The following is a 19,058-nucleotide window of genomic DNA, read 5'->3' as shown; positions in this document are numbered from 1 at the left end:
AGGGATTATGAGGCAAAACCAAAACCCCTAGAAAAGCAGAGAAATTATGATTTTGAGCAAAACAGGGAGAAACCACATATTATCCAAACCCTCAGAAATAATTGGTGCTCATAACCTATAAGAGCAATGGAGAAAAGGACAAAAGAGTATATTCCTTGTACCGTAAATATAGGAAACCCTCCTACAGTCATGATGGCCGGGACAGAAGGTATGTAAATAGGGAGTGGGGGTCCAAGTAGTGGCTCTGTCTCTCTTGAGAGAAATTGGACTTAAGTAAGAAGACATGGAAAAAGAAAACCACAATCACAATTTGTGAAAGAACCAATCAAACAGTTAATGGCCATAAAAAGCTTCATGACCCATTTTTATAAAAATATGAAATATTCTGTTTGGGAACCTTTAGAATTGTACGAACAAACGATGGATTGAAAAATGACCAAAACAGTACTGAGTACATAAAATAGACATTTTCCACAGGGTTTTCTATTTTCTATGCTGGACTGGATAACTAAAATCTCTTTAAATGCTCCTTTTAGAAGGCATACATTTTAAAATATTTCTCAAAACAAACAACGCCACCAAGAAGCCTGTAAGGAAGCCTTTAATGTAATGTGTGCTGCAGATCAACCTCCCGATAGTTTCCTCAAGAGATCATGCATGCATTTTCCCAAATGTCTTGACATGTTGATACCAATAATCTGGATTTTAAATCTACTTTGTTCCACAGTCTTCTGAAATACGTAATAACTCAGCTAGACCTCTGTTTAGATGGTTCAAGTTTGTTGAACTGGATTATCCCCAAAGCTACAAGTATCTATCTAACCCTCAGCCACCCCTCAGTAATATCTATAATGATTCTCAGGTTGCCTCCAACTGTGCATCACCCATTCTTGTGCTGTTATTTAGTGCTTTTCTGGCAAATCGTGTACTGCAAATCGTGCACTGCTTTTAGTGCTTTCCTGGCAAATTCGAACATATGTGTGCTTTTCCATCTGTCCATCCCCAATAGTGTACTGCTTTTTAGTGTTTTATCTGGCAAATTCGAATTTAGGTGTGCTTTTCCAACTTGTCAATTGAATTTTGAATTCCTGTGCATTTTAGCGTGCTCATTGTTTTATTTGTTCTGCTTGGCCACCTGGTGAGATTCTTCTGTGCATTGTGCTAACCCTCCCTGTATTGCTTTTCCATCACCTATCCTCCTTCTCTCACTGTGGGCCTCATCACGAGTTGGGCACTAACACCGGCGGTATTACCGCCGGGGATATTAGCCCTACCGCCCAACCTCCCGGCGCTATTAGTGCCAGATCACAGGTTTGGCGGAACAGTAAGTCCCCACTCCCCATTGGGCCCATTCGGGAATTCATTTCCCATTGCCCATTGGGCCCAATGGGGAATGTTTAGCGCTATTGCCACCGGCTGTAGTAGTGCTGAAAACCGGCAAAATCACAGTGGATTTGCCCCCAGCTTAGAGCTGGGGGAAATCTGCCAAGCCCGTGATTTGGCGGACCCTTAAATGCGGCGATAATAGCGTTACCGCCGAATTTAAGGGTTACCGCCAAACTCGTGATGAGGCCCTTAAGTCTGGAAGGAAGAAATGTAAAAAGGCACTCCTGAATTCCAACTGTGGGCTGCCCATTGCAGACATCTACATCAATGCTTCCTCCAGACAGACCATCACTGCAATTCTCTTTGCTGTTCCTTCTTCTGACCTATGGACTCCCCATATGGTTGCTGTCCTCTCCCCTTTTTCTTGTTCACCCATTACTGCTGGCACCAGATGCAAAGTGCTCTTGGCTCACTTCGAATCCTGCAAGGGTACCATTAATGTCTATCACAACGGCAATACCATACCCCAGAGTTCTCAGCACAACCTTCTCCATTTTGACAGGCATCTTCCATCTCTCTTCACCTTCTCCCCTCTCATGTCCCCCTCCATCCCTCATCCTCATTTCCACCCTCCCCCAATGGTGGTCCCCCACCCCTGCACCCTCCCTCACAAATATTTCAAAGGCAGTAACCAGCTTCACTTAGCTATCCTCAGTTTGCATTCTGCTATCAAACATTCCTGTTACATTAGTCTCTTCCTTGAAGACCTTGGCCTTGACTTGGCCTTGAAGTCCTTGCTCTCACTGAGACACGATTCAAGGCCAGCTCCATCACTGCTTTTGACACTCTTCTCCCTGAGGGCTACAAGATCCAGGTCCTCCCAGTCTGGTGGCGGAGTGGCTCTGATCTTCCCTGATTGGGTTCCTGCCTCCATCATTCCAACTCAAACTAACTCATCCTTTGAAAGCCTAGTCATCAGGCTATCTATCTCACCTACCTTCTGTCTTTCTCTTGCTACCATCTACAGGCCCCCTCAACTGACCTTCCTCTTCCTCTTGGATTGGGTGGAACTGTCATCATCTCTTCTAGCCTCCTCCCTTAAACCCATCTTCCTTGGGAACTTTAACATCCACCTCGACTCTCCAGATGTGGTGACGGTACTATTTTGCAGCCTCTTTGACTCTCTCTATCCTCCCTTTGGCTAAACCCACTCTGCCAGACACAGCCTGGATGCTCTCATCTCAATGGACATCCCACTCACTAACCCTCTTACTACCTCTCTCTCATGGTCCGATCGCTCTCTCCTTTCTTCCCACCATGACCTCCTCTGTCCCCTGATGAGGCCTCCACCCGTTTGACAGCCTCCTTCTCTGTCAATCGGCCGATGAAGCATGTGTCAGTTGCTGCATTCGCCTCTATTCTAGCTAATCTCCATCTCTCTATCTCTAACACCCTGGACATCCTTACCCTTGCCATGAGGATCCGCATGAAGCCTGCCTCCAAATGCAACTCTTAGTATGACTCTGACTTGGCAGGTTTGAAACACAATTGCAAAGTTGCAGAGCGTAAATGGCAGACATCAAGCTCATCCTCTGACAAACTGGCCTGCCAGCTGCTCCAAAGGCAATCATCTGTCACCAAATGCTCCAAGAAAAAGGCTCATGTCCAAGCCTGCGTCTCTGGAGCCACCAATAACATGGCTGAACTTTTTAAAATATGCAAGGAACTCACCAATTCTACTGTAGTCTCTTCCTCTCCTCCTCCCTCCCAGGCCTGCTGCACAGCACTAGCCAACCACTTCCCCTCCAAAGCACTGGAAATCCTGTGCTCTCTGTCATCTGCTTACTCCTCCACCCCCTCTTCTCTTGCCTCCCTTGGCCCTCCTCTCCCCCCCACTCTCCTCCTTCTCTCCCATTGCACCAGATCAGATCTCTAGAGTCGTCCACTCTATGCAAGTCTCCGCTAAACAAGTTTTTCCCTGCTCCCCCAGAACCATCAAGGAGAACTTTGCCTTTCTTGCCCCAGCCTTGGCTGACCACAGCAATCACTATTTTGCCACTGGCTCTTTCCCACAACCCCTTAAAGCACTCTCTTGTGCACCCTCTTCTAAAGAAGCCATCAGCTGACACTTCTTGCCTGGGTAACTCTATCACACCTTTCTTGTGCAAACTCATGGAGAAGCTGGTCATCCTCCAATTGACACTCCACACTGAAATGGTTGGCTGCCTCCATGACCACAAGTCCAGTTAAAGGACATCCAGAGGCATGGAAACTGCTCTCCTGAATACCTGCGATGACCTTCTCTCTAACCTGGACTCAAAAACTCCCTCTGTTCTTATCCTCCTCAATCCTTCTTCTGCCTTTGACATAGTCAGCCACTCCATCCTCATAAACTGCCTCCATGATAGCCTAGGCATCACTGACAAGGCACTGGTGTGGCTGACCTCCTTCCTTTCAAACAAACCAGTGCAAATGGGTCCTTTTTTCTCTTCCACCTCACTCTCTACATGTGTCATCCCTTAGGGCTCTATCCTATCACCATGGCTCTTCAACATCTACCTGGCCACTTTGACCCACCTTCTCCCCTCATTTCCAGTGTTATGCAGATGACACACATCTCTTCTCCAAGCTGCCATCCTCTACCTCCTCCTCCCTCTCTCTCAAACCCGACTGTCTGACTGCTATTCAGACATGGTGCTCTGCCAATGATCTCTGCCTCAATGCCAGTAAGACAGAGATCTTTCTCTTTGGAACTCCTGCTCCTTACACCTCCCAACTCTCTGGCCAGCCTCTTTGGGTCCCCTTCCCTCATCCACTAATGAGGCAAAAACTCTTGGGATCATCTTTGATTCCTCTCTCTCTTTCTCCCCACACATTACAGACCTTGCCAAGAAGTCCAACTTTCAGCTCCACCTCCTCATGGGCATTCTACCTTTCTTCACCTTCCCCCAGAAGATTGTCTCCAGAGCCCTGGTTCTCTTTAAGGTACACTGCTGCAATAGTCTCTTCCTCAATCTGCCTCTTTCCTCCATTTGTCCCCTTCAACAAATCCAGAATAGTGCTCAAGACGTATTCTTGGCCTCAAGCCCAGGGGCCGCATCTCCCCAGCCCTAAAATCTCCCCACTTGCTTCCGATGACTGCAAGGATCAAATTCAAGACCCTCTGCATCATCCATAAGGCTGCCTGGGGCCTGGGACCTCTCTACATTCAGCTTTCCCTCCCTAAATACCTCCCTGCCAGAGTCCTTCGATCCTCTGGCTCCAAATCTCTGCAGGTCAAACATTTCTCCAAGCAGAGAGTGGGAGACAGATCTCTTTCCTCTACGGGTTCCCCCATCTGGAACGGCCTCCCTGCCCCCTCTGACTTGAGCTGGATCTTCTTACGTTCCAGAAACTTCTCAAGACTTTCCTTTTCTCCTCTTCCTTCCCTCTCCCCCTTCCGTGCTAATCTTTCCCTATGCCACTGTGACTGAGGCCTGGTCCCTTCAGAGTCGCACAGGGACCAGCCCTCCACCCTACCAGACCCCCCAGCATCCCTCGCCAGCACAGTCCTTCGGGGCCCCTTCCCCGGACTGGTCGTAAACCTGGGCCACCCTGTCCACCGCCCTCATCCTCCCTTCCATCCCTCTCTCTCCCCTGGTACTTTCTGCAGTGGCCCCCCTCGCACTAGCCCGCCCCCGCCCTTGGGCACCCCACTTCTGCACTTCCCTTTCTACACCCCATGCACTTACTACCTTGTCTTGCACTTGCACGGTAGGATTGTCACAAAGCCAATACAACTGTTTTTTGTTTGTTCTACTTCCTTGCTGTCCACACCTTGCCCCCCCCCCCCAATCCTGTCTTACGGCACCTGGAAACACTTGTGTATAGGTGCCATACAAATGTCCAATAAATAAAATAAATCTCTTAGGTACAGAACCCAGGAGCTCTGGAAAATCAAGAAAATAAAACCTAAAAAGAGGATGCCTGTGCCAGCCTCAATTAAGGCAGCTGAAGTGAAGGGTACTCCTCCTTTGAACTTAGAGATGGGTGGGCAAAGACCTACTCCTCTTCTGCTGAAGTTACTAACAGGCAGAGAAGACTATTTCCAAAGCCAGATACATAGTACGCCACCTGACATGCAATATGACAATCCAACAAAACTGGAGATGTACATTAGTCCCTGTACATAGGTTCTAGGATTATACTGGGCCAAAAATATACTCTTCGAGTGAGAGATTAACAGAATCCATCATCCGGTTCTCAGGGGAATCCAAACCATATACGAAACAAATCCCCTCCTTGTAAAACCAATTACCCAGAAAATTCACCCCTTCACCAGGATAACAAATCCAAGTACTAGTGTGAGTGGAGGCTAAGAAATATACACAATAACAGTTATTTTTATTTTTAGTTTTTATTACTTGAATTTAATCAGATATGATTTTTACAAGATTCTTTGACATACAAGTCAAAAAAATAATTAAAAGATCTCCGTCCAGCTGAGACAATTTCTACCACCTTTGTGTATGGTTCTGGGGGGACTCGCTCATAAAGAGGGGGTTGAGTAACAGTTATTAGGAAAAAACAGAATTACTCAATTAGAAGGGACACATATTTTCAAAAGGGGGAACAAATACATAGGCAAATGCCTACTCACATTCACAAGGGTGGAGAAAAGATTTTTCAATTGGAGTGACAGGTCAAACAATTGACAGAGATCATTGGTCAAATCATGAGATCCCAACAGGAAAATCCTAATTCTAATTCTCCACGCAACATGGTATAAACTAACACAACAGGCCGGAATGGACACTGACATGAAGAAAGTATTCCAAATAAAAATTCACAAGGAGAAGAGGAAAAGAGGGATATGATAGAACAGATATACCAAGCCTTGCAGGAGGCTTGTTTAACAATATGTGAACATACATTTGAGTTTTCAGAATTTTTACTTAGATGCCAATAGTGACACTCTTTATTACTTAAGACAAAGCCAAATAAAAAAAAAAGAAAGTGGATTTCCACCTACAAAAGAACAATGAGTCAAACATAAAAGAAGAGTAACAAATACATTAAGATCAATTAATGAGAGTTACCAAGAATCCCCTAGACATAAGAACTAAAAGAAGAAAGAAAACTGCATTTTATTGAGACACTGAAAAAGAGGATATTTCGTCATCTCCAGGTTTTTTTCAAGATAACACCCTCCAATCAGATTGAATGAACTAGAAGATGAGGAGAGAGGAGATGTTCCTGTTCTATTTGTGATTTTGAAATGTATTTTTTAAATGTATTTTTATTCCTTCAGATCCTTGAGACCCACCCAAAATAAAGCAGATTATATAACAAAACCTTGCCCATAGGAATGTTTTATCATTGCTTCAGCAAAGAGACTAGAACATAAGTTTAAAAAATAGTGTGTATTTCTAATTCACTGAAACTCTTAAAAAAATAAATTAAGATTGAATCCCATGGCCAATGTGTTTTTCACTCCATTCGTTGATTAAATAATGTAAACTCAGATTGGCTTTACACTGAAATATCATGTAATTAATTTTACACATAACCAGACCAATTGCTTTACTAAAAATGAAATTAGCTAAATGCAACCAGGTAAAAGGGGAATACAATAAACTGTGCAACTTGTTTTTTGTATTCTTCAAGGAAATGTTGGACAGGATGTGTCTTATAAATCATCTGATAGATCGAGTTAAATCTGTTGATTGCCCTGAACTTTCTTAGATTGCCATCTCTAGTATAAAAGTCACAGAGAGCATTTACCTTTTATATTTAACCTGAAAATTGTGAAGTTAGCTTGAACTCTGAAATGGTTGGTGGTGGAAATGTCAGCTTTATTGAATTAAGGAATGAAAAGTCCCCATTATACATCACTGTGACTAAGGCATTGAAAACTCTCATAGATAATCTGTGTTTACCAAGGACGAAAAGCCCTTTTTCCAAATCCCAAAAGCTACACTAATGCACACTTTATATTGGGAATTTAGCCGATATCAACACGTTTGTATTTTTAATATATTGGAAGGTGGATACGTTCAGTCTGTGGAGGCTAATAACTGCCCCATGACTTTCTGCCTGGAAGACATTGTATGGCACTCAGAAAACTAGAACAACATCAAATCAAGGCTCTGCAATAGCCTAAGAGAACGCCGTCCCTGTCTCCCAGAATATCCAAACCTCAACAAATCATAACTCAACTCTGCAAGACGGCCCTGACACACAGGTTGCGACTTGAGACCCATCTTTGAGTTGTTGAGAATCACCAGATTAGACACGAGAGGTAGAGTGATGCACCAGCACCAGAAATTAGGCATGGTTCTTTGGGGGTAAGGTTGTTTTCATAATTTTTTTTATCATGTTTCATGGCAATGATTTCTCACTTCTGTAATTGTAATATTAATATTAATATTTTAATAGCATCTTGTCTACATTTTCATTTATCTTATTGTTATTCATTATATTAATTATGATAAGCTCCTCGGCTCTACCTGCAACCAGGTTGTGTAGTATCATGGAAGTGGAGGAACACAGAACAGACAAGTCGACCACACCTTCCTTTTTGTCCCTAAGTGTCTCCAGGTCAGTGAATTGGCAATCTGTTCCACTACAAGATTGTTAAGTACACAACTCTGATCTATAAACATCCAGTTTTATTCATTTTAATATATATTTTTTTTAAATACCTATACCAAGATCTTACATAAATGATATACTTTTCTAAGAACCATAAAGACTATGCAGTTGTCACATTCATTCTCATGTCTATTCAAACACAAAACATAGTATAACATCAAAATATATACAAAAAATGCAAAAACATATTTAAAAGGACAGCACTTCTTTTTGGGACCAATACTTTTTGAAGTTATGGGAATAAAGATCAACCATTGGTATCTATAGTAACTCCCTCGTAAATGAATACCTCCGTTGTCTAAAGAGAAAGCTGTTTATTCAGTACAGCCTCTATTATTGAATGACGTTTTTTGGGGTGTAATTCATATTGCAATTTATATAAAACACCCGTCAGGCATAGATATAGGTAGAGAGAAAGGAAAATTCAATGGCAATTTCCTTTTGTTTTGTCTTCATATTCTATCATAGAAGTGGCAAGGAAATATAGTCTGCAGTCAGGATTGGAGTCTGGAGTCTGTTTTCCTTAACTTTTGTTGGAGGCGGTGACAAACAATGCACCTGGCCAGTTTTATCCTTATAAGATCAGTCACCGTGTGGAGTGCAGTGGGGAGAAGTGGCAATGAGAACTGATCTGCAGTAGTGATTGGAGTCTGGAGTCTGTTTTCCCAGACGGTTGTTGGATGCATTAATTAATGCTACCTGAACAGTTTTATCCTTATAAGATCAGTCACTGCACAGAGCGCAGCGCAGAGAAATAGGAAAGAAAGGTGGCTTGCAGTGATCCGGTGAGGGGCATGTGGAGTGAGGGACCTTTGTATTTGTCTGCTCCCATTTGGGGTTTGCTGTGAATCGATAAAGTAGTGAATTCTGGAGCCTGAAAAGTGATTTATTCTCTGGCAAATTCAGATTGAACAATTGAGCTTAGATTTACTGAAGGTGACTACTTATAAAGATTTCAATGTAATTGACTTTGAAGCTGTGAGTGAAGGAACCAAAAATTGGTTTTAAAATATTGTCGTTTTGGTGATATAGCCTCAAGCCTTCGTCTGCATAAAATCTTAGAGCGGGACACTGATAAGATGGCAAGTATATCAAGCATTTCACTCTGCGGCTACTCACTTCTTCCTAGTGCCAACAATGATGTGCAAGCTGATCCACCAAATAGGAGGCATTGAGCAGCACCCTTTGGTGCATATAATGAAGTTCAAGCTGACTCCCCTAATAGGGAGCTTTCATTGGAAATTGGAAATGCTGGGAATTGTATTGCCCCAGAAGGCCCCTTTGAGAGATCGCTGCAGACCCGGAATATTGCTCAGAAAGGTATCCCCACGGCCATTCCTAGTCCACGAAACAATGTGAGACTGGGTTGTTCTAAGGAGGACATGGTTTGTGAACTTAGAGTCAATATGGGCGAGTTGGAGAACTCAAACCTGGCCTGGTTTTAAAAAAGGCCACTGAGAAGCATAAACATCTGGACCCCTCTTTAATGAAAACAATAGCCGGCCAGATAATTACATTTCTTTTTCCTTGAACCGGCACAAGCACGGAAGTCAAACCTAGGACCCCAAACCTGTACATGGCTACAGCAGATGGTTTGAATATTAATGATTAAAGCTTACTTGAAGCCACAGGAGAGATGGGTTGCTTGATGCCAGGTTTAGAACTGGAGAAAGTGGGGAAGCCAACATAGGGAAATGGATGGCTATAAATCCCATGGACGCGCCTGCTCTGATTCCCCTACAATACTTACAGAGTTGGTCTCAATGAGAGAGTTGTCTCCTGACCAAAATGCTAGTAAGACAATGAGTGCCGTGGTGCACCATACTCTAAGCGAAGCTGAATCTCAGCACTGAACTCCGGCTCAGCACTTTTGTTGAATTATACAACAATATAACACATGAGGTTAAAGCACACACATTTATATTGAGTTAAATTAATCTGAAATTGGAGATTTTCAATTTTCAGGCATATCTTGTTGAACCATTAATCCAAAGATTGACCATTCAGACAAGTGTTCCTCAAATTTCAAGAACAGCGAGTGCAAATGTTAAAGAGGCCACTGGTTCTCTAGTGCCTTTCTAGCCACAGGAATCACTAATTTTCTAATGCCATTGAAGGTAACTTATTGGAGACCACTGAATTGAACAGTAATAAAACAAATGTTCAGGCTGCTCCTGCAACAGTTATTCCTGGATTAGTGGTAACAAGGAATTTGAGGAGGTTGATGGAGAAAAGACATGGAAAGAATAAATACACAACGGGGAATTTCTGGAAATGTCTCTGTTCACTCCACACTAGTGAAGCAGCAGCACTCCTTGCTAAGAAAAAGCCTCTGGTTGGGATGTGGCAATGCCTATTCCCGATATTGGGACAACCAAAAACACCTGCTGAAGATGCAAATACCAATAAAGCCTCTCTTTCTTCAGTTGCGTTGTAAGGAAAAGTGCTGCCTGTGGTGGAGGTGTGTATAGTCATCAAGTGTGATTTCGGGACTCAAACGATGATGTTCAGTGAGAATAAAAACTGGTCGGATTTACATCATCACCTCAGTGTACGGTCAGACATTGAAACTCAGTGTGGTGAGGTTTCAAGAAATATGTTCTTTCGGCCATGCAAAACTGTAGCATTGGCTCCTATTGATCTCACTAGTCAAAACAAAGTGATGACTGGAGTGATGAATAAGTGAACTGATATTGTGGAGGAGCATTTGCTTTACGATTCTAGGAGAAAACAAGAAATCGCAATACAATGTGAGAGGCATTTGATGGGCAAGGTCAACTCAGTGAATCAACTAGCTGATCAACATACTGCATGTGGAGGTCAACAAATGAGGTTAAGAAGTATCAGCATACGGAACTGTGATGTAACTTGGGATCTGAACTTTTATCTGAGTGTTCCTCCATAGCGATGACTTGTTGCTTGAGTTGTACCCAGTGTCATCCAAGTGCTTCGCATAATGCTATGAATATATCTAAGCATTTTAATCACCCCCCTTTTGGTGTTCCCTTACCATTTGTATCAGATAAGGTTGCACTAGTTGACACAGTTCTGTATTTACTAATACGTTGATGAAAAATTGTGATTTGTGTGGAAACTGTCAAAGCTGTAAATTAAGAGGAGGTGTTTGGTTCTTGTAAGTTTCCCTCTAAAGTTAGTACTGATGCAAGTATGAAGGGAACATATACTGACCTGGTTAATGAAAATAGGATAAAGGCCCTGTGTAGCTTCAGAGAAATAATGGTGCATGCTTTTGGAAAGTTGGACCGGAGTCGTTGATAGCATATTGAAGTGGGGGTTCAGAGAATAATGGTATGAAAGATTTAGGGTATTCTTCCCCTTTACTTGTATTGGAATATGTTTTAGGTCTTAAATGCTGCTCAGGGCTGACCCTAAATCACACCAATATTTTGGCGTAATTTGGTGAAATCCCTAAACTGCTCTTCAACAATGACATTAATCAGTCTAGATTTTATGATGATGAAAGAAATTACATAAAGATGATAAGTGCCCTCGCAGGCTCTGTATTTGATGTTGATAGGATGGATATGGTACAACAGCGGATACAGAGCCTGACCCGGAGCCAGAGTTATATAATCTCTCAATCGCCTCATGGAACATTAGGGGCTTTGGTAAATTGACTCAAGATCTTAAGATCTGTGAAGTTTTGAGAGAATATGACAAAAGTTTTTTTTCAGGAAACATGTGCTGTGGATGCTCTGGTCTGGGATGGGTACCAACCTTTCCAACAACCCGCTATGGGTCGAATGGAGGTAGGCCCTTGTGGGGCCTCTGTGTACCAACTAAGCATAGTTCAAAGTTTGTTGGGAAGCTTGTTTCATCTGAAGTAGGGGGTGCTTTTTTAGTGGAAATTGAGATTCTGAATAGTTGTGTAGTGAAGAGGATTCTTCTTGTAAATATTTATTGGAACCCCTTGCATACATATTTAACGGCCTTCATTTGGAGACTGAATGGTATATATGAGGCTTACACAATTGTGGCTCTGCATGGTGAAGTCGTGACCTTAGATATATACTGGGGGCAGATAAAAACTGTGGATCAAGTTATCGTAAAAGGCAGCAGGAACAAGGTAAAACGTAGAATGAATTTTGTGCTGACTGGGCCCTTATAATTGCAAATGGCCAGCTAATTGGGGATATCCTGAGTAGGCCTACTTTGCACAGGGAAGGTCTAGTATCCTGGATCGATTATGTAGCATTTTCAGAAATATTGTTTCACCTGTGTACTAATTTTGAGGGTTTCAGTGCCGAGGCAAGTGATCATTGCACTTTATTTGCCCAACTGAATGGGAAGATAGCACCCAGAATTAGCAACTTTCAGGAATCTGATTATAAATCAACAACGGAATTGGATATCTTGGATTCCTAGATATATAGATCAGTTTAAAATGATTACAGCATATTTCTGGCAATTGTGAAAAAATGAGGGTATCCTCACACCTACTCTCCTTGGATCCTCTACTCAGTTGGCCAGGGAAAGGCCATCACACTTTAATTCTGAACCTGGGGGTGAGGATGTGAGGGAGGATAACTTGGGTGGAGGGTCCTTGGGGATTGGGGAGATAACCTGGGTGGAGGGTCTTTGGGGATTGGGAGGGATATCCACAGGCAAGACATGGCATCCCTCTATAGGCTGTCATGAACCATCTTTTCTCATATCCCCTCATTTAAACTATGATATTACAGAGATGAGGAAGAGGCGACTAGGAGTAGTTAACACTAACTAATCACTTCACCATTCAGTACTGGGACAAGGAAGAGGCCTGGGGAGAGTTGTGATGGTCAGGCATGTCCCAATAACTATAGTGAGGCAAGTGAAACTGAGTCTCCAGACCTGCAGCCTGTTCAATGGTTACAGCTGTATAAAAAGAGTGAGAGGCAGCAGAGAGGGGAGGCAGCTGGGCCGAAAAGCACGACCATCCAATCTGGAGGAGGCAACATATGAGTCAGTGAAAAGGACACAGAGAGAAGGAAAGCCAGGAAGATGCTGAGGCCATTGCTGGCCATGAGAGGGTCTAAAGTTGAGTGATGCCCATTGCTGCATGCTCCCTGTTGGGAGTGAGAGACACAAAGAAGTTGCCAACCACTGCAGGAGAGACCAGAGAGTGCGAAAACTGCTTGCTGGAGCTGCTCAAGACTGCACAAGGAGCGTACGAGAACCCACTAAGGAAACCAGTGCACCAGTGAAGTAGCAGCCACACACCAGTGAGTAATTGAGAAGGTTCACTCAGGCCAGGGTACTCCAGGGGTATGGTGTGGGTTGTAAAGGAGGTCCCAAATAAAACCTGCACTCCAGTCGTCCATTTTGAAATACCAGGAACATCCACACCAAAATATGTGACGTATGATGAGCAAATAAACCAGCAGAGGGCCGCAGTAGGACTCTTCCCAGTGCCTATCAGAAGAACAGCACCTATTGAAGTACCGATACGCAGGAAACCATGGACAGTAAGGTATCCATTAAGGAAGCCCTACCAGCAAATGAGACGAAATGAGATTGCCTAAGTACAGTCCCGGAAGAAACCAAAACAGGCTTAATGGAAGACGAATGGTGACATCACGGTGACCCGGACAGACTCACAGATAGAAGAAATGACGACCTAAGAATGACACAAAGAGACAAAATGCCATGAGTAAGGATATTGTGAATCTAAACAAAAGAATGATGTCCAAAAGCATGAGAATTAAGCTGTAAGCAAAATGGACACAGTCGACCATTTTACACATGTAAATATGCTTGGAACCGAAAGAAAGCTAAGAAAACAGTGTGGCTTGCTATCCTAACTAGAAGAGTAGTGCAGCAAGCGCCATTATACATAAATCTACCTCAAACAAAGTACTTTAGTATAAGTACATTCCACTTTGCAACGAAGCAGAATCAACCCAGGTTACTAAAGGCCAAATGAGCAGAGATTCATATTTAGCAAAACAAGAAGAGACGGCTGAATCGAAACGCGACAGAAGCGACCCGTGCCAGGGAAGCCAAGGTCATACCAATAGATGAGGCGAACAGTAGCTACATTTAATTGAAACAAAGAACAGAATGTCCTGTCTCTGAAAGGTCAAGATAAGGAGGCGAAGCCAGGTGGCGGGCTAAATAAGAATCAAATACACAAATTCAGAGAAAGGAGGCAAATTCACAGTGTGGGAAGCACGTGAGCAGCCGAGCAAGAAGACACAAGGGTTCACATCTACGCTTGGCATCCTCCCATTGCAGATATATCAGAACTTTTCCAGAAAGAAGATGCAGTTTCGAGGCCAACCACAGTGAACTAATTGACACATGGCTACTAAAGTGATGATTGATTGTAACCATAATCGGAGGAAAGCTGGGTAACTAAGAGGCACCCCACACCTGGCTGACTATTCTGCGTGCGGCTAAGCGAAGTGGAAAGGTATGCATGGGGATGGTGCCAACCCAATCACAATGGACCAAATAATCTAGGTTCCTATAGTTAGTAGAACCAATGGCACGTCGTACTTTTGGTGATGTCTACAGTAGTCATTTTTTAAGGAAGGGCTTAGACGCCCACCTGACAGTGTTTACCCAATCTCCTCACTCCGTTACCATATACAGATATAGCATATATAGTAAAGTTACTTTTTCCTAACCAATAGAGTTGCATATTAACTTTTGAGTGTTACACGTAAATTATGACGAGTTTTGAGTATAAATGTTACAATTTGTATGAAGTTTGTTGGAGTTGAAGCGAGAAAGACGATCGCATCACTGCTGATATCCATGACTCCCCGCTTTTTGTACTTGCCATTAAACGGACTACCTTTGCCAAACCATTGAGTTGTCCTTATTGATTGGTGTTGGAGTAATAAATCTGCACCCACATCCATCTCAAGGGTGCAGCCATCTCATCTTAAAGTACTTCTGAGCAAACCTCAGTTCTATGGGCCGGCCAGGGGTCTCAGAGTACAGGGTGACGGAGTATGTCCAACAAGATGAAATACACAATAAAGGGGTCTGGAGAATACCGAACAATTTGCCAAGCATGAAATAAGATTTGAATAATAAAGAAAGGGCTGAAAGACGAAAGATGAGCTATTGCATACTGAACAAGATGATCATCTTTGATGTCCTGGGTGTTAGTCTTAGCGGTGCATGACAGTGGCACTAGTTATGGTTGCATAGCTTACCATAACTGGCAAATTTCTTTGGTTTTCCGATTTTACCTTGCAACTGAAACATCACTTTAACAAAAGTTGTTTCACTGAATTTCATAGGATTTTTGTGTGCAACTTAGACATAACATCCGTTTAACTAAAGTTGTTTCACTGGCAACTTCAAATGTCAATTCAATTTCAAATATGTATTGTTATTACTACTACTTCTACAATATCCATATGCAGCAATGGTATGACGTCCTTTCATTGACACCTTTTTTTTACGATGGGTGTTTTTCTGTGGAATTTTTGCTGAAAAAAAATTTGGGGAAATTATTTGGGGGATCCGGAATAAAAAAAATAGGTAAATGATGGAATCCCCCCAAAAATAATTGTAGAAAAATGATGAACATTTTTCTGTGCAAAAATTCAGCGGAAAAACACCTGTCATAAAAATGGGTGTTGATGAAATGACATAGAACCGCAGCGAAAACCCCATGGCCATTTATGCACTCAATAACGCATACATTTTTCCTTTTCTTCTTTCCCTCACCCTCACCCTCCAGCTTGGCCTCAGAGAAATCCACAACATATCATTTAATTCCAGGGAATTACTCTCCGTCAAACTCCTGCTCTCAGCCGCACACACACTCCTCTTGCATCTGGTGTACAGACCACCAGGTCCCATCTCCTCCTTCAAGGAAGATATTGCACACCTTCTTACCCAGAATACCAAACCTGGCTCCCAAATTATGCTATTGGGGGACTTCAACCTTGATCTTCAAGACTTGCAAGACACCAATGCCTCAGCTCTAGAGAATACCCTCACTGAGCTTGGCTTCTCACAACGTATTTCTGAACCTATGCATAATAAAGGTAGAACCTTAGATTGGTTAGCAGATTTAAACTGTAATACCAAGATAATCTCCAACTTCCTTGTGCTTGGTCGGACCACCACGTCATAACCTTTGATATTCAGGATACCGGCTGCCTTAATTTGAGCGACTCCCAAGCACCCCCTGCCTTAAACCACAATAATCAACTGATCACCTTTGTGAATTTACTCCCTGTACTCCAGTGTATCACCAACTTCAAAGAGAATCCAGACAAAGATCCAACCAGCCTTGTGGACCTTTATAATCGAAACCTACTTAAGCTTTAGACCAAATAGCACAGCTGAAGCTAAGAAAAACGAAGCCCTCAGCTCATTTAAATGAGTGGTTCTCGGTATCCGGTCATTGCATCGACAACCAAAGCATCTAATGCCATACCATCTAAAAAAAAGCATATAATGCTTTTTTTAGATGCTTTTTTTTTTAGAAGGTATGGCATTAGATGCTTTGGCTGTCTATGGAATGACTATAAACCCTTTTTACTATTCACAAAGAGTTAGAATCACCAGTCACCCCCTCCCAGAATCATGCATCAAAGATGCTTCCTGGTGTTCCAACATCTAAAAACCCCTTCTAGACAAAATCACCCTTTTACAAGCAAAAATAGAAGCAAAAAAACTCAGTCTCACACCCAGCTCTGTAACCAGTGAGATACACACATCTCCTCCTAAAACCTGCAGCCCATTTGAATTCACCCCTGTCGCCACAACAGAGGTTGAAGCTATCATAGCCAGTCTAAAACCATCAAAATGCCTTGGGGACACCTGCCCAGCAACAATCATAAAAGAAGCTGCAAAAGAATTTGCCGTGTTCATCACCCCCTTCATCAATGCTTCATCCAAATCATGCACTGTCGCAAAAAATCTTAAAGATGCTTGGGTCATGCCCCTCCTAAAAAAAACAATCTTGACCCTAGCATTCCAACCAACTTCAGACCGATAACAATTGTGCCGTTACTTCTAAAAATACATGACAAAGAAGCATATATCCAAATTTAAAACCATCTTGAAGTAAACCACCTTCTGGTGCTTCGCCAATCTGGGCTCAGACCAAGACATTGCACAGAGTCTGCCTTATTAGATCTAAAAATCCAGATGGATGAGTCAAAAGACAATGGGAAGCCTGCTCTACTCCTGCTGTTAGACCTTTCATCATTGTTTGACTTAGTTGACCACAACACCCTCACCAAACACCTGACTACAGCAGCCTCATTCCCCCTAAAGCTGCCACTTGGATTCAGCCGTTCCTCGCAGACAGAACTATGAAGGTCTTCGCTCCTACAGCCGCTGCAGAACCCGCTCCAAACAGTTGTGGAGTCCCCCAGGATTCCTGTGTCTCCCCGACCCTCTACAATATATTTACAACGCTATTGTTCGAACATCTAGATGATCTGGGTGTATCATACACAAACTACACAGACGATACGCAGATCCTCATCACTCTCTCAGGGTTTTATGACAAAGACTCTAAGTTGCTAAACAAAACTTACATCAGAATTCAGGCATGGATGGCCAATCATGGCCTCTGCCTGAATGACAAAAAGGCTGAGAAACTACTTATCGGTTCCAGATCTAGACTAACAATCTTGAATCTCAATACAATTCTTTCAACACTGATAGAACTGCATCAAATTATCAAACAACGCCGACACGTTAGGGGTATATTTGGACTCCACACTCTCCCTCCATAGACAAGTTAACGCAACAGCCTCAGCAATGGCTTACACCTCTAAACTTGTTAATGCATCTAGGCCCTTCTTGTCCACAAACAGCTGTGTCACCTTGGAGAGAACCCCCCTACTCTCAAAATTGGACTACTGTAATACCCTATACCTTGCCACCAACAAACGCAACCTGAATAAGCTACAAGTTTTACAGAACAATGCTCTCAGGACTGCCCATAATATCCCCTGCTCTAACCACATCTCACAAATTAGGCGCAACAACAACTGGCTCCTTATCCAAGACAGGAATACTTTCAGAACTTTAATGATCACACATAAATGTCTCTCAAACTCGGCCCCCTTATACCTGGTCGACAAATTCTCCAGAAAATAATTAATAGAGCAGACCCACTAGATCCAACTACTCTCACTGCCTCAACATCCCAAAATTCCAACTACAAAAAGCGGGTGGGTCCAGCTTCCCAGTACTAGCTGCCAAAACCTGGAATGCTATACCCCCTGCAGTTAGGGCTGACCCTCATTCTGGTCTTTCAGAAATATGGTAAAAACGTGGCTCTTCTCCCAGCAGAATTAAGGACTACAAAATATTACAATATTCTTCTGCTTCCCCGTGTACTAGTACCTAGGTATGGAACACTAGGCACTTGCCACACCTGTCTCTGTACACTTTCTATTGTTGCACTTAACACTCTTGTCAGATAAGGCCAGCTATCTTGATCTGTAACAACAAGAAAACTGCCTTTTTCTGTCTCACACCACCTATATGTCTGTAATCTTAGTATTGTATTGCATCTCTCTGTAACTTGAGCTTTGTATTGTGTTTCTTGAATGTAACCACTGTTTTACTCACAAGAAAAGCACCCAGATACTCTTGGGCTAAGTACGCTACATAAGCAAATAAACTAAACTAAACTAAACTAAACTAAACTCCACAGACAGTTTTTTTCCTTAAAATAACCATAAATGTACATAACTAGAAGTCAAACTCACTAGTTTCACTGCATAATTATAAAACCCAAAGTAAGCATTCTAGTAACATATAACATAACTCCACCATTCTCAATTGACCGCAGACATGAAAAATGACTGTGGATTCAGTGACAACCCCACAGCATTTCTACACACAATAATGCATACATTTCTGAGTTTCTTCTCTTCGCCAGCCTCCCCAGACATTCTTCCATCCTCAAAATAACCAGGAATGTATTTTGCACAGTTTTTTATACTGTGATGTCTCAGAGTACAGGTGCAGTTTGCTAATCCAAGATGGCATCCATTTCTATAGTTTTGACATACCTCACATCTCTCAATTCACCAATTGGCAGCCGCTTACCCTGTCTGCAAATGTCACGTGGCTCTCTGATTGGCCCAGAGCGTCCACGTGAACCG

Source organism: Ambystoma mexicanum, chromosome 6q, assembly GCF_040938575.1.
Source record: "Ambystoma mexicanum isolate Mex_15411 chromosome 6q, UKY_AmexF1_1, whole genome shotgun sequence".
NCBI lineage: Eukaryota > Metazoa > Chordata > Amphibia > Caudata > Ambystomatidae > Ambystoma > Ambystoma mexicanum.
Note: the sequence above shows the minus strand (reverse complement) of the source record.